At 47.5% G+C, this 15,233-nt stretch overlaps 1 long non-coding RNA gene across 1 annotated transcript; it reads right to left on the bottom strand.

Annotated features, from left to right (window-relative positions):
- Window positions 1-5,054: 5,054 nt before the first annotated feature.
- On the bottom strand, window positions 5,055-9,420 carry LOC140418468 (uncharacterized). The gene is made up of 2 exons (XR_011945068.1): window positions 9,251-9,420; window positions 5,055-6,507 (listed from the first exon to the last, which is right to left on the bottom strand). It is a non-coding gene; the product is annotated as an uncharacterized lncRNA (long non-coding RNA).
- Between the last annotated feature and the right edge of the window lie 5,813 nt (window positions 9,421-15,233).

The raw sequence follows: 15,233 nt of genomic DNA, 5'->3' as shown, positions 1-15,233 counted from the left end.
CGCCACGCAGGGTCCAGGACAGGGTGCTGTCGGGGGGGTGCGTTGGAGAGGGGAGGATCTCGGCAACGTATCAGGTGATGCAGGAGGAGGAGGAGGCCTCGGTGGAGGTGCGAAAGGGTAAGTGGGAGGAGGAGTTGGGTGAGGAGATTGACGAGGGGATGTGGGCGGATGCCCTGGGGAGAGTGAACTCTTCCTCCTCTTGCGCGAGGCTCAGCCTCATACAATTTAAGGTGCTGCATAGGGCTCACATGACCGGGGCAAGGATAAGCCGGTTTTTTGGGGGTGAGGACAGGTGTGTTAGGTGCTCAGGGAGCCCAGCAAACCACACCCACATGTTCTGGGCATGCCCAGCGCTGGAGGACTTTTGGAAGGCCGTAGCGAGGACGGTGTCGAGGGTGGTAGGATCCAGGGTCAAGCCGGGCTGGGGGCTCGCAATATTTGGGATGGCAGAGGAGCTGGGAGTGCAGGAGGCGAAAGAGGCCGTGTATATTTGTTTTGTGTTGATGATGGCTGTTAATTTATTATTTATGTATACGGGGGCGGTTGTTCTTTTCTTTCTGTATTTTGTTGTTGATATTTTGTGAAAATGTGAATAAAAATTATTTTTAAAAATAATAAGAATACTCCAAATGCAGCCTAACCAAGGTTTTATATAGCTGCAACATGATTTCCCAACTCTCGTACTCAATGCCCTGGCTGATGAGGGCAAGAATGCCATATGCCTTCTTAATCACCTTGGCCACTAGTGTTGCCACTTTTAGGTAACTGCGGACCTGCACACCCAGATCCCTCTGTATGTTAATGTTACAGCCATTTACAGTATAATGTTCTGCCATTTACAGTATAATTCATACCTAGATTTGATCTTCCAAAACGCATCACCTCGCTTTTGTCCGGATTAAACTCCATCTTCCATTTCGGTGCCCAAGTCTCCAATCTATCTGTATCCTGTTGTATCCTCTGATAATCCTCGGCACTATCAGCAACTCCGCCAATCTTCATGTCATCCACAAACTTACTAATCAGACCACCCACATTTTCTTCCAGATCATTTATATGTACTACAAACAACAGAGGTCCCAGCACTGATCCCTGCGGAACACCACTATCTACAGAGCTCCATTCTGAAAAACACTCTTCCACTGCTACTCTGTCTTCTATAACCAAGCCAGTTCTGAGTCCATCTAACCAGCCCACCCCGAATCCCATATGATTTTAGTTTTTGCATCTGTCTGCCATGTGGCCTTGCCAAACGCCTTACTAAAGTCCATATAAACTACATCCACAGCCATTCCATCAATATTCTTTGTCACCCTTTTAAAAAAACTCAATCAAATTGGTGAGACGTGACGTTTCCCATACATTGTGGGCAGCACAGTGGCTAGCACTGTAGCTTCACAGCTCCAGGGTCCTAGGTTGGATTCCCCACTGGGTCACTGTCTGTGCGGAGTCTGCACGTTCTCCCCGTGTCTGCGTGGGTTTTTTCCGGTGCTCCGGTTTCCTCCCAGTCCAAAGATGTGCAGGTTAGGTGGATTGGTCATGCTAAATTGCCATTAGTGTCCAAAAAGGTTAGGAGGGGTTATTGGGTTACGGGGATAGGGTGGAAGTGAGGGCTTAAGTGGGTCGGTGCAGACTTGATGGATTTTCCTTGCTTCCTTTCTTGAACAAGGGAGCAACATTTGCGATTCTCCAGTCCTTTGCAACCTCGCCTGTGATCAAAGAGGATGTGAAGATATCTGTTAAGACCCCAGCTACTTCTCCCCTTGCCTCCTGCAGTAACCTGGGATAGATCCCATCCGGCCCAGGGGATTTGTCTACCTTAATGCAATTTAGGATACTCAACACTTCGTCCTTTGATAAATTGACGTTCCCAAGAGAGTTCACAAACCTATCCCTGACCTCAACATCCGTCATGTCCTTCTCCCTGGTGAACACAGATACAAAGTACTTTGTTTTTGAAAAATATATTTATTGAATTTCCAAAGATGAACAATAACAGAAAAGTATACAGAATATATAGGTAAAGATTCAGAAAAGTCGTATACATCGGTCTTTATAGCAACAATCAAACTATCCCCATTTTACCCTAACCCCCTTAACCCTCGACCGTGTCCAGTTCTTTAAAGATTGAGATGAATGGCAGCCACCTCTGGTAGAATCTCCCCACTGTGCCCCTAATGGCATGTTTGGTCTTCTCCAGCTATAGGAATGATGTCATATCCTCCAATCTCGTGGATGCTTTAGATGGAGTGGGAGATCTCTAACTGAGCAATATTTGCCTCCTGACTATCAAAGAAGCAAAGGTGGGAACGTCCGCCCCAACCCCGGAATGGAATGCTGGCAAGTCTGAGACTCCAAATATTGTTACCAGTAGGCAAGGTTCTCGGGTCACCCGTAAAATCTTATGTATCGTATAAAAAAGGAAACCCAGCAGATAGCACGGTGCCGAATGTTGTGAGTATCTTCACTGTTGTCTACAGAGGAGACTGGAACTGAAATATACAGAAGTAGATCATCGGCATGGAAGTAGATACCCGGTGCTCCACTCCATCCCAGCAGATACTCTTCCACCCCTCAGATGACCTCAACACTATCGCAGAGGCTCACTAGCTAAAGCAAAGAACAGCGGGGAAATGGGGTTGGCCATCTTTAGTATCTCTGCCTCATGGAAAGTATTCTGAAGATACCATATTCGTACAGATGTTGGCTTCAAGAACATTGTACATCAGAGGAATCGAAGAGGTAAATTTCAGACCAAATCCAAATCTCCCGAGGTAGTTCCATTCCACCCTATCTAATACTTTCTCTGCATCCAAAGATACGATGACTTCAGGTTCCAGAGCAGTGGCGGGGAAAAGGACAATGTTTAAGCGGTGTCGGACATTGGCAGACAATTGTTGGCCTTTAATAAAGCCTGTCCGATCCTCAGATACTATAACTGGGAGACAGGGCTCCATTCGGGAAGCCAGGACCTGAGCCAGCAGTTTAACATCCGTGTTCAGAAGTGAAATGGGTCGGTTTGGCCCACACTCTACTGGGTGCCTTCTGGCGGATTGCAACCACCAATACATTTCAGTATTTCTTCTGGGAATAACGGGGAGTCCAATTCCCGACTCCTGCCTTCCTCTTATGGTCGGGATGTGTAGACCATCCAGAAAACTCTTCACATCTGAAGTGTTTGGAGAAGGTTCTGACTCATACAGCTCATGGCAATATGAGCTGAAAGCCCATTAACCTGGAGAGGAGGAGCTGTTTAGCACAGGGCTAAATCGCTGGCTTTGACAGCAGACCAAGGCAGGCCAGCAGCACAGTTCAATTCCCGTAACAGCCTCCCCGAACAGGCGCCGGAATGTGGCGACTAGGGGCTTTTCACAGTAACTTCATTTGAAGCCTACTTGTGACAATAAGCGATTTTCATTTCATTTCAAGTTACCTTCCTTGTTCTGAACCAAAGGAGTTTCTCGAGAGGTAGTCTGCCTCGAGTTGATGTGCAACAAGACAACCCGCCTCCTCCCCATGTTCACACACGGTGCCCTGGAACGTCGTAACTGATGCTGGCCTTATCCTTAGATAGCAATTCAAATTGGAACTGTAAATTTGTTCTGTGAATCAGTCAACCCGGCATTGGGGCAAGTGAGTATTGATGGTTAACTTTCAAAATGGAATCCACCAGCTTTTGCCGTTCCATTCTCTCGATTTTCATGATGTGAGCCTGATATGAGATAATCTCCCCCCTTATGGCGGCCTTCAGGGTTTCCCAGAGTGTCGAAGGAGATATTGACCTTAATAAAGTCTGCTATGGCAGCAGACAAATGCTCACAAAATTTATCAGACATCAAAGTGGCATCTCGTCTCCAAGGTGGGTGCTTGAAGGATCAAAATCAAAACGAAAATCAACAAAATGAGTGGCATGATCAGAGATGACAATCACCGAGTATTCGGCTGCCACCACTGAAGGGAGGAGGGACTTACCAATAAAAACAACAATTCGGGAATAGGCACGGCCAACATGAGAAAAAAAGGGAAATTCTTTCCTGTTTGGATGCAGAAAAGGCCACGGACCCACCCCCACCCCCCACCAATCCATCCCATAAATGAGGGCAGTGCCCTGGACATCCCAGACGGAGTCAGAGATTTAGACATGGAAGGTCCAATTTCGGGTCCAAGGCACAGTTCAGGTCACCTCCTAGTCATCCGATGTGAATATAAAAGTCAGGGAGGAGGTTCACCAAAGAGTTTCCAAAATTTGGATCGTCCCAGTTGGTAGCAGAAATGTTTACTGAAATAAACGGAGTGTTTTCCAGTGAACCACAGGCAATAATTTAGCGACTATTGGGATTGTCCATAATCCGAGAGGGGGTAAATTGTACTCCTTATGGATTAATATTGCCGTGCTTCTAGCCCGACCGTTAAAGCCTGAATGAAAGATTTGTCCCACCCAATATCTGTAAAGCCTTATCTGGTCCTTGACACACAGGTGTGTTTCCTGTAGAAATACGCTAACCGAGTTTAGACCCTGAAGAGGAGCAAAAACCCCAGTCTGCTTCACTCGGCCATTTACCCCAAACATTCCAGGTTACAAGGCCAAGTGGAGATCTCCCATTAATTCCTACATCGGGGTCAGCCATAACTTCTGAATAATATCAAGCAAGGGATCTTGACAAGCCAAAGGTGAGGAGATCATCCAGGCCGGCAACCAAACCCAGCCCAGTGCCCAGACAGACACAGAGTAGTGACACCGTCAAACAACTAACACCCTCCCCATCCCTCCCTAACCCAACAACACCCATCAGTAATATTACCCAACAATCACTTATCTCTAAATCTCTACATAACATAATCCAACCACAACAATATTCTGAGCTCCTATTCACATGGTATTTGGGGCGAGGAGCTGCAGCACCTCGCAGTCCCTCCCGTCAGCTAACCTCATCCTGAGCTGGGAGGCTCTCCACTCAACCATAGACTCAAAGAAAAAACTCTTACACTGATATAATTCACAATGCAACCAGAGTGCGAAGAAGAAAAAGTACAACTCGTGTAAAACCCAACAATAGCTTCATATCCTAAATTTTATACAATATAAAACTCCTGAACCTCAAAACACAATAACTCTGATATATCCAGACAAACAGAGCAAGTCTAATATATACAGACAAACACAGAGTAACTCTGATATATCCAGCTAAACACAGTAAGAACTCCCGAACGTCACAACGCAGAATAACTCCAATATGAAAGAGAATCAAACAGAGTTCAAATTGAGATTCTGAATGAATTAATTTGCCTCTTCAAGACAGTTGAAGAATTGATCTTTTTCGAAGGGCCGAATTGCCCACTTCTGCTCCTAATTCTTATGTTCCTGTGTACTATCCAGGGTAAAATTAATGTATCACATCTGCTTCTGTGGATCATTTCAGTGGAAAAGTGCTCTCGCTGAAAGAGTATCAGCCCACTGGAGTGAACATTGGAAGACTGGCCAGCCCACAGAGAAACCTTCTGATCTCCCACTTCACCCACTGTTAGAATGACCATGGTTCAGTCCTGAATGTGATCAAGAGCAGCAAAAATCAGCAGGATCCAACCCCTGTAATTACTTGTGAACTCGCTGGTGTTTCTGCAGGTAGGATGTACTGCTGAATCCTTTCCCACACGTGGAGCAGGTAAACGGCTTCTCCTTAGTGTGAACTCGCTGGTGTCTCAGCAGGTTAGATGAATTAATAAATCCCTTCCTACACACAGAGCAGGTGAATGGCCTCTCCCCAGTGTGAAGTCGCTGGTGTGTTACCAAGTTGGATGAATTAATGAATCCTTTCCCACATAGTTTACAGGTGAATGGCCTCAATGCGGTGTGAACTCGCTGGTGTGTCAGCAGGTTGGATGAATTAACAAATCTCTTCTCACACACGGAGCAGGTGAATGGTCTTTCCCCAGTGTGAATTCGCTGGTGTGTTACCAAGTTGGATGAATTAATAAATCCTTTCTCACACACATTGCAGGTGAATGGCCTCTCTGCGGTGTGAACTCGCTGGTGTGTCAGCAGGTTGGATGAATTAGTAAAACCCTTCGCACACACTGAGCAGGTGAACAGTTTCTCCTCAGTGTGAATTCGCTGGTGTGTCAGTCGGCTGGATGAATTTATGAATCCTTGCCTACACACTGAGCAGGTGAATGGCGTCTCCCCGGTGCCAACTCGCTGGTGTGTCAGCAGGTTGGATGAAGCGGTAAATCCTTTTCCACACTGAGAGCAAATGAACAGTCTCTCCACGGTGTGAGTACGTCGATGAGTTTCCAGCTCAGGTGGGGAAGTGAATCCTTTCCCACAATCCCCACATTTCCACGGTTTTCCCATGGTGCCGGTGTCCGTGACTCGGTGCTTTTCCAGTCACACTGATGGTAAAATAGCCGATGGTTTTCCCCGTCCTAATGAATCGAGTGACTCTGTCAGATCTTGGATGTGAAGTTTGGTTTGAGATTTCTTGCTGCAAATCCTCCCTTTTGAATATCCTGTTAAAGGGGTTTACAAATGTCATCACTGTCAGTACAGCTCAGAAATTCAGAACAGACAATTCTAATCGCTGTGGAACATGCTTTCCTCCCTAGTTCCCCAAAAGCTGTAAATTTCACCGCACGCATCTGTACAAACACACACTCTCCAATCTCACTCCATTATCTAATATACACCGTCCCTACTCTCCCGATCGACAGATCAACACACAGCATTTCCAGTTCTCGACCGAGAGATCATAAGATCATAAGAAATAAGAGCAGGCCATTCGGCCCATCAAGCCTGCTCTTCTAGTTAATATCATGGCTGATTATTTTCTTCCTGTCACCCATAACCCTCAACTCCCTTGAAGATCAAAAATCGAACTGAGCCTTGGATGTATATATATTTAATGTATTTTATTCAAAAAGTACAAAGGCATGAATCAAAAAACATTGTCAACACCCCACAGTTCATGCAAGTTTTTCCCCTATTCGCCCCCTTCCCCACCAACCCCACCGCAACAAATAATTCCTCAAACATCGTCATGAACAGTGTCCACCGTGTCTCAAAGCCCTCCGCTGATCCTGTCAACTTCAACTTGATTGTTTCCAGTCGGAGGAAATGGTACAGGATCCCCCAGCTAGGCCGCTACCACTGGTGGCGTTGCCGATCGGCAACCCAACAGAGTTCCTTCGCCGGGCAATCAGAGAGGCGACCCACAACATCGGCCGTCCTCCCCTCCATCAGCTCCGGCATTTCCCATACCTCAAAAATAGCCACCATTGGGTTCGGCCTGACCTCTAACCATGCGAATACCCCCTCACTAAACTCTCACAGCCCCAGAACATATGTGCGGGATTTGCCGGTCCTCACCCACACTCTCACATTTGTCTGCCACCCCCTGGAAGAACCCACTCATCCTCGCCCGAGTCACATGCATCCTGTGCACCACCTTAAACTGAATCAAACTCATTCTCCCACACGAGGTTGAATTTACTCCGCGCATCACCTCACTCCACATCCTATCATCCTCCCAGTTCCTCCTCCCATTTATTGTTAATCCTCATCACCTGCACTCCCCCGTGCTCCCCAAGCCAAGCATATTCTGCCCTCTCCTTCTACGTCCGGGAGCAGCAGCTGCTCCAACAGGAAATTCTCCGGCAGCCTGGGAAACCTTCTCCATTCGTTCCGCGCAAAACCGATCACTTGCATATACCTGAACTTGCTTCCCTTCGGCAGCTCCACCCTCTCCCACAGCTCTGCCAGATCTGCAAACCTCTGCTCCAGGTATAGATCCCTCACCCTCACCAGCCCCACCTCCCTCCACTTCCTATACAGGCCGTCGCCCTCACCCGGCTTAAACCCACAGTTCTCACACAGCGGTGTCAGCACCTACATCCTTTCCATCCTAAAGTGTCTCCTCAACTGGTTTCACACCCCCGTGGACTGCACCACCGGGCTCACCGCGTACCACCCCGGCGCCAGCAGAAGCGATGCCGTCACCGTGGCCTTCAGGCTGGACCCTCTACAGGACTCCTCCTCCATCCTAACCCGCTCTAACCCCTCTCCTTCCCAGCACCATCTCACCTTTTCCGCATTCACCATCCAGTCGCAATACAGCAGGTTTGGTAGTGCCAACCCCCCTTTCTGCCTCTGCAACAGGGCCCTCTTCACCCTCGGTCCCTTCCCCGCCCATATAAACTCTTGAGATTGCTGCGTCCAATTCCGAAAAAAGGTCTTCGGGATGAAGGTCAGGAAGGTCTGGAATGCAAACAGGAACCTTGCCAGAATATTCATTTTAACAGCCTAGACCCTTCCTACCAATGTCAGGTGTAGTGTATCCCATCTCCTAAAATCCCCTAAGCTCCTCCACCAACGTGGTCAGGTTCCTCTTGTACATCATTGACCACTCCCTCGTCACCTTAACTCCCAAATACCCAAACCTGTCTCTGGCTACCTTAAATAGCAACACCCCCAGATTGGCCCCCGATCCGCCGCATTCACTGGAAAGACCTCGCTCCTCCCGACATTCAATTTATATCCCGAGAAGGCCCTAACTTCACTAATATGTCCATAATTCTTCCCATACTCTCCAATGAGTCCGACACCAACAGCAGAAGGTTGTCCGCATATAGTGACACCCAGTGTTCCCTGCTCCCCGCCCACCCCACCCCACCCCACAATGCTCTGCCACTGCACTGACCCCTTAAGGGCCATCGTGAAGGGCTCTATCACCAGCACAACCAATATGGTGACAGTGGATACTCGTCTTGTTCCCCTGTACAAACCAAAACTCTGAGAACTCATCTCATTTGTCTGTACACTCGCCACCGGGGCCACATACAACAAACGCACAAACGCCACAAACTTCGGGCCAAACCTTCCCAGAATCTCAAACAGGCAGTGCCACTACCGCCCCCACAGACACACACCACCCCCACAGACACACACCGCCTCCAGACAGACACCGCCCCCACAGACAGACACCGCCCCCACAGACAGACACCGCCCCCACAGACACACATCGCCCCCACAGACAGACACCGCCCCCACAGACAGACACCGCCCCCACAGAGACACCACCTCACAAAGGTGATGGCCGCGCATGCGCTAGTCTGCCCGTTGAACCAAGATGGCGGCGTTGGAACTGGGCCTGATCCCGGATAAAAGCCCCGCAGCTGCTAACACGGGAACTGCAGGCTCTTATTCAGACCCTGTGGCCTTCACCGGGTGTTTATAAAGACTCTGCTCCCTCCCCACCTTTACTCCCGGCTCCATTCCTCTCTCCGCTCCACCGACTCACCCGCCCAAAAAGCGGCTCCCGCATTCGTCAGGCTGCGGGCAAAGTGACACTGCGCCTGTGCACTGGCTCCTGTGGCGTGAATAGGGCACATTCACAGCCGCTCGGAATGTTGGGTAACAACCACACCATTGAAAGCTCAATCAGTTCATACAAAATAACTTTGTTACCCTTGGGGATAAATTAATTTTTAAAATCTCAAATTGTGAATTGGTGATCTGCTAAGCTCTATATCTCAAAATTCTCCTGTGCGACCATGCAGAGTTTTTAAAGCGTTTATATTATTTCCTCTCTCTCATCCCTCCTCTGATGTTTCTGACTCTGGCTGGGTTCAATCACAGTCACTGGTTCCTCTGTTTTCCCCTCTCCATCGTTAATTCTGAATATTCACTGTTTTACATAATATTACTGCACAAATAAAAGTTATTTGGCCTTATCTGTACTGGCTCTTTGGAAGATCTGTCCAATTAATCCCTGCCTTGCTGGCAGAGTCGGAACAATGTATATCTGCTGATGTAATCCAGTGCTTAATTTGCAGTTGGATGGTTCACAGTCACATTCACCCCTGTGGAAAAATTGATTGCCTATTTTGTTGAGCAGATATCAGGTCCTCACTGTTAGTTATGCACACAGAGCATCTAATGGAGTTAATTCAACAATTGACAGTCCGCACAAACCACAGTGACATTATTCATAAAGGGTCAAGTCAAGGGAGTATCTTGATATGATAGAGTGGATGCATTATGGGGTTACAAAGTAAAGGCATTAATATCCTGCAATTTCACAATTCTCACTTGGCTGGAATGTTGCAGTATGAAAGGGCCCCACATTGCTGTCAGAGGAAACAGGCCAAGTCCAATATACCTGTTCAAGCCACATCACTGTTCGACTGTACTGAGGTTTGTGAATGAATCTGGGTCCGTATCAGTCTGGTGCTGTGTCTTTGATTCCCAATGACAACTGTAGTATCCTCATTAAATACCCACCACAGTATTTAGCCCATAAATCTCAGGACATCATCATAATCACAGCCCTTGAAATCGTTCCTGATAAAATTATCAATGATTCTGAAAGCTTCATTCACTGTTAGACCCTTACTGAAAACATACATCTCTGGCAAAAAAATAAAACACACAGCTTTCCATAGCAGAAAGGAAACCACTCACCCTCCACTCCAAACTCTGAATAATTTGGGATGTTGCTGATAAGAGAGAATTGTTATTTGTAAGGTGAAGGTACATTAGCAGCAGGAGTTAGTGAAGAGGGTAATGGTAACAAACAGGTACACTGACTCACCCGGAAAGCTGCTCTAGAGGAGATTCAGGGGATCCACCCAAAATAGAAAACTCAATCATTGGCACTGGTATGACAGACTCCAGTTAAACCTGAATTTTAAAACTTGTCAGGACCCGGACCCTGGAGTGAGTATGGGAAAGCAGCGGTACACCATCGCAAAGGTGTTCCCTCAGCAAGTAAGGTCTCACCCATCCTACATGATGCGGGTTTCTATCACAAAGTGGCTCTAATTTGACTTGCATCACACCTTGATGTCTTGCAAAATAACTAATTTTGTTTCGGGATCAGATTTAGGGAGTGTTTCTCTTTTATGTCCCCATATGTTCATAATTACTACTGGTGGCTGAAGAAACACCAGGATGTTCGTCAACACCTGAAACTGTGTCCAAACTAATCCGGCCGTGCGACAGGAAGACTAATTGTGAAGTTGCACATGATGAACACGTCTTTTATTGGCTATTCACAAATGAGGGAAGGAAGCATAGTATCTGTGTTACCATGGAGATAAGTGTGTCAGGTAAAACATGAAAAAGTCCGATAACTAGAATGCAAATAAATACTGTGCTTGATTTATTTTAACAACAGGGACAAGATGTGGATGGTCACCATGCTCGTGGATTGTGTCCAGGCTGAAATTCTGTTCTTGTCATATGATCACCACCCTCCCTGCCCCACCCACTCCTCTAATTGTCCTTTCTGAGCTCCAGCCAGGTGATATTAAACATTAAGGGGGCAAGACAAAGAGCTGTATCGGGGGAAAGTGCTACCCCAGAGCCAGAGGTTTCTCTTGGGTAGTTCCCTCCATGCCTGAATCATGAATACACTGTTATTACCTTCCCTGGGTATCCTGTGGTTAGTTGGAAGAAGGCATGCGCTCAGAACTGTACACAATATTCCAACTGAGGTCTAACTAGTGCCTTGTACAAGTTTAGTATAACCAGCTTGTTCCTGTAGTTTATGCCCTTATTAAGCTAGCTCATATTATATGCTTTAAATGCTCTCTTTACCTATCCTATAAAAAAACTGCAGCAAATTAATTAAACATGATTTCCCCTTTAGAAATCCATGCTGGTTCTTCCAAATAAGCACACATTTTTCCATGTGGCTGTTAATTCTATCTTTTCACCGTAACTTCACAGGAGCTTTTCACAGTAACTTCATTGCAGTGATAATGTAAGCCTACTTGTGACAATAAAGATGACTTTCTTGAAGCATGCCGAACAACTGGTGTTGAACTATCTGGTCTGTAATTGCTGGGGATATCCTTACAACACTTTTTGAATAAAGGCATAAGATTTGGATCCTCACTGTCTTCAGGTGATGTCCCGGAGGACTGGAGAATAGCCAATGTTGTTCCTCTGTTTAAGAAGGGTAGCAAGGATAATCCAGGAACTACAGGCCGGTGAGCCTTACATCGGTGGTAGAGAAATGACTGGAGAGAATTCTTCGAGATAGAATCTACTCCCATTTGGAAGCAAATGGACGTATTAGTGAGAGGCAGCATGGTTTTGTGAAAGGGAGGTCATGTCTCACTAACTTGATAAGAGTTTTTCGAAGAGGTCACAAAGATGATTGATGCAGGTAGGGCAGTGGATGTTGTCTATAGTGACTTCACTAAGGCCTTTGACAAGGTCCCTCGTGGTAGACTAGCACAAAAGGTGAAATCACACGGGATCAGGGGTGAGCTGGCAAGGTGGATACAGAACTGGCTAGGTCATAGAAGGCAGAGAGTAGCAATGGAAGGATGCTTTTCTAATTGGAGGGCTGTGACTAGTGATGTTCTGCAGGGATCAGTGCTGGGACCTTTGCTGTTTGTAGTTTATATAAATGATTTGGAGGAAAATGTAACTGGTCTGATTAGTAAGTTTGCAGATGACACAAAGGTTGGTGGAATTGAGGATAGTGATGAGGACTGTTGGAGGATACAGCAGGATTTAGATTGTTTGGAGACTTGGGCGGAGAGATGGCAGATGGAGTTTAATCCGGACAAATGTGAGGTAATGCATTTTGGAAGGTCTGATGCAGGTAGGGAATATACAGTGAATGGTAGAACCCTCAAGAGTATTGAAAGTCAGAGAGGTCTAGGTGTATAGGTCCACAGGTCACTGAAAGAGGCAACACAGGTGGAGTAGGTAGTCAACAACTCATACTGGATGCTTGCCTTCATTGGCTGGGGCATTGAGTATAAGAATTGGCAAGTCATGTTGCAGCTGTATAGAACCTTAGTTAGGCCACACTTGGAGTATAGTGTTCAATTCTGGTCGCCACACTACCAGAAGGATGTGGATGCTTTTGATAGGGTGCAGGAGAGATTTACCAGAATGTTGCCTGGAATGGAGGGCATTAGCTATGAGGAGCGGTTGAATAAACTCGGTTTGTTCTCATTGGAACGACGGAGGTTGAGGGGCGACCTGATAGAGGTCTACAAAATTATGAGAGGCATAGACAGAGTGGATAGTCAGAGGCTTTTCCCCAGGGTAGAGGGGTCAATTACTAGGGGGCATAGCTTTAAGGTGCGTGGGGCAAGGTTTAGAGTAGATGCACGAGGCAAATTCTTTACACAGAGGGAAGTGGGTGCCTGGAGCTCGCTGCCAGAGGAGGTGGTGGAAGCAGGGACGATAGTGACATTTAAGGGGCATCTTGACAAATACATGAATAGGATAGGAATAGAGGGAGACGGACCCAGGAAGTGTAGAAGATTGTAGTTTAGTCGGGCAGCATGGTCGGCACGGGCTTGGAGGGCCTAAGCGCCTGTTCCTATGCTGTACTTTTCTTTGTTCTTTGTATTTGTAATTCTCAAGTCTGGCACCTCCAGGAAAGACTGGGAGATCAGCACCCCTGAAATTTACATTTTTACTTCACTCCTTATCAATTTTGAACCTAGGTTACAAGATGATCAGAGGATTGGATAGGGTGGACAGTGAAAGCCTTTTTCATCAGATGGTGATGTCTAGCACGAGGGGGCATAGCTTTAAATTGAGGGGAGATAGATATAAGACAGATGTCAGAGGTAGGTTCTTTACTCAGAGAGTAGTAAGGGCGTGGAATGCCCTGCCTGCAACAGTAGTGGACTCGCCAACACTAAGGGCATTCAAATGGTCATTGGATAGACATATGGACGATAAGGGAATAGTGTAGATGGGCTTTAGAGTGGTTTCACAGGTCGGCGCAACATCGAGGGCCGAAGGGCCTGTACTGCGCTGTAATGTTCTATGTTCTATCTGCGGACAGGGCTTCCTAGTCTGTCTGCATGGCTTGGGTAGCATTTATCTCCTTTGTAAAGACAAACAGTTAGTTTTATTTCACTTTGAGCAACGTGACAGTTCCTGTGTGAGATTCTCCATCGGCTGACACCGGAATCGCCAAACGCGATTGGGTGGAGAATCGATTCTGACTTTGAAATCATGGGGGGGCACCGATTTCATGCCAAATCACAATTATCCATGACCTCGACAGTGGCGTCAATGCATTTCAGAATGCACATACAGTTAGACACCATTTGCATATCATTAGGGTGGCACCGTCGCACAGTGGTTAGCGTTGTTGCTTCACAGCTCCAGGGTCCCAGGTTCAATTGCCGGCGAGGGTCACTGCCTATGCGGAGTCTGCATGTTCTCCCCTTGTCTGCGTTTGTTTCCTCCGAGTGCTCCGGTTTCCTCCCACAGTCAAACAATGTGCAGGTTAGGTGGATTGGCCATGCTAAATTGCCCTTAGTATCCAAAATCTTGGGTGGGGTTACAGGGATAAGGTGGAGGTATGGGCTTGGGTAGCGTGCTCTTTCCAAGGGCTGCTGCAGACTCAATGGCCCAAATGGCATCCTTATGCACTGTAAATTCTAGGATTCTATGATTAGTGGGCCTGACCGAGTATTCTCCAGGGCCTCTGTGATTCTCTGCCTAGGATGGGCCAAATTCCTGATGGCGAGGTTCATTTGTGCTTTTAAAAATTATTAAACAGGTCCCGTCGCTGATGAGGGAGAGGGGGTACGGAACGTGTGTAGCATCGCCATAGTTCGCTGACAGTTGTGCCGCTGGGTGGGGGCTTCTGCCAGGGTCGGGGGAGTAGCTCGGGATAGCCTGGATTTGAGCTGTGGGGTGGACCGGCAGAAAGCGTCATTACCGCAATCTGCAAGGTAACCATGCAGCTGTGTATACCGGTGACTGTCCATTGTGAACTTAGGGCCACAGGTCACATGAGTCCCTCCCCACCCCCCCCCCCGGGGCACCACCCTAGGTGCCCTCTGGCCTCAGCTGACTCCTCAGCAGGATGGGCGTGCTCCAGCGCAACCAGTGCCATCTTGTTGGCTGGGATGAGTGTGTGTGGGGAGTGTAATGTGTATATGCGGTTGCAGCTTGTCAGCCTCCCGAGTGTCAATCACGGACCCGGCAAATCCCACACTGTTTCTCAATGGCATCGCTTGCATGTTCCATGTGGTGGCGGTTCTAGCCCCTCTAAAGTCACTGAATCCGTCCACGCTCGGCGCCAGTTTTGCTGTCGTGGAAGTCCATGAATCCTGCCTCTGCATCAATACTTCGTCTCAGGAATGGAGCATCCCGCCCACTGTGTCTCAATGGGGCTGGTTTAGCACAGGGCTAAATCGCTGGCTTTTAAAGCAGACCAAGGCAGGCCAGCAGCACGGTTCAATTC

This window comes from Scyliorhinus torazame, chromosome 5, assembly GCF_047496885.1.
Source record: "Scyliorhinus torazame isolate Kashiwa2021f chromosome 5, sScyTor2.1, whole genome shotgun sequence".
NCBI lineage: Eukaryota > Metazoa > Chordata > Chondrichthyes > Carcharhiniformes > Scyliorhinidae > Scyliorhinus > Scyliorhinus torazame.
This window is presented reverse-complemented; position numbering and strand designations above follow the sequence as displayed.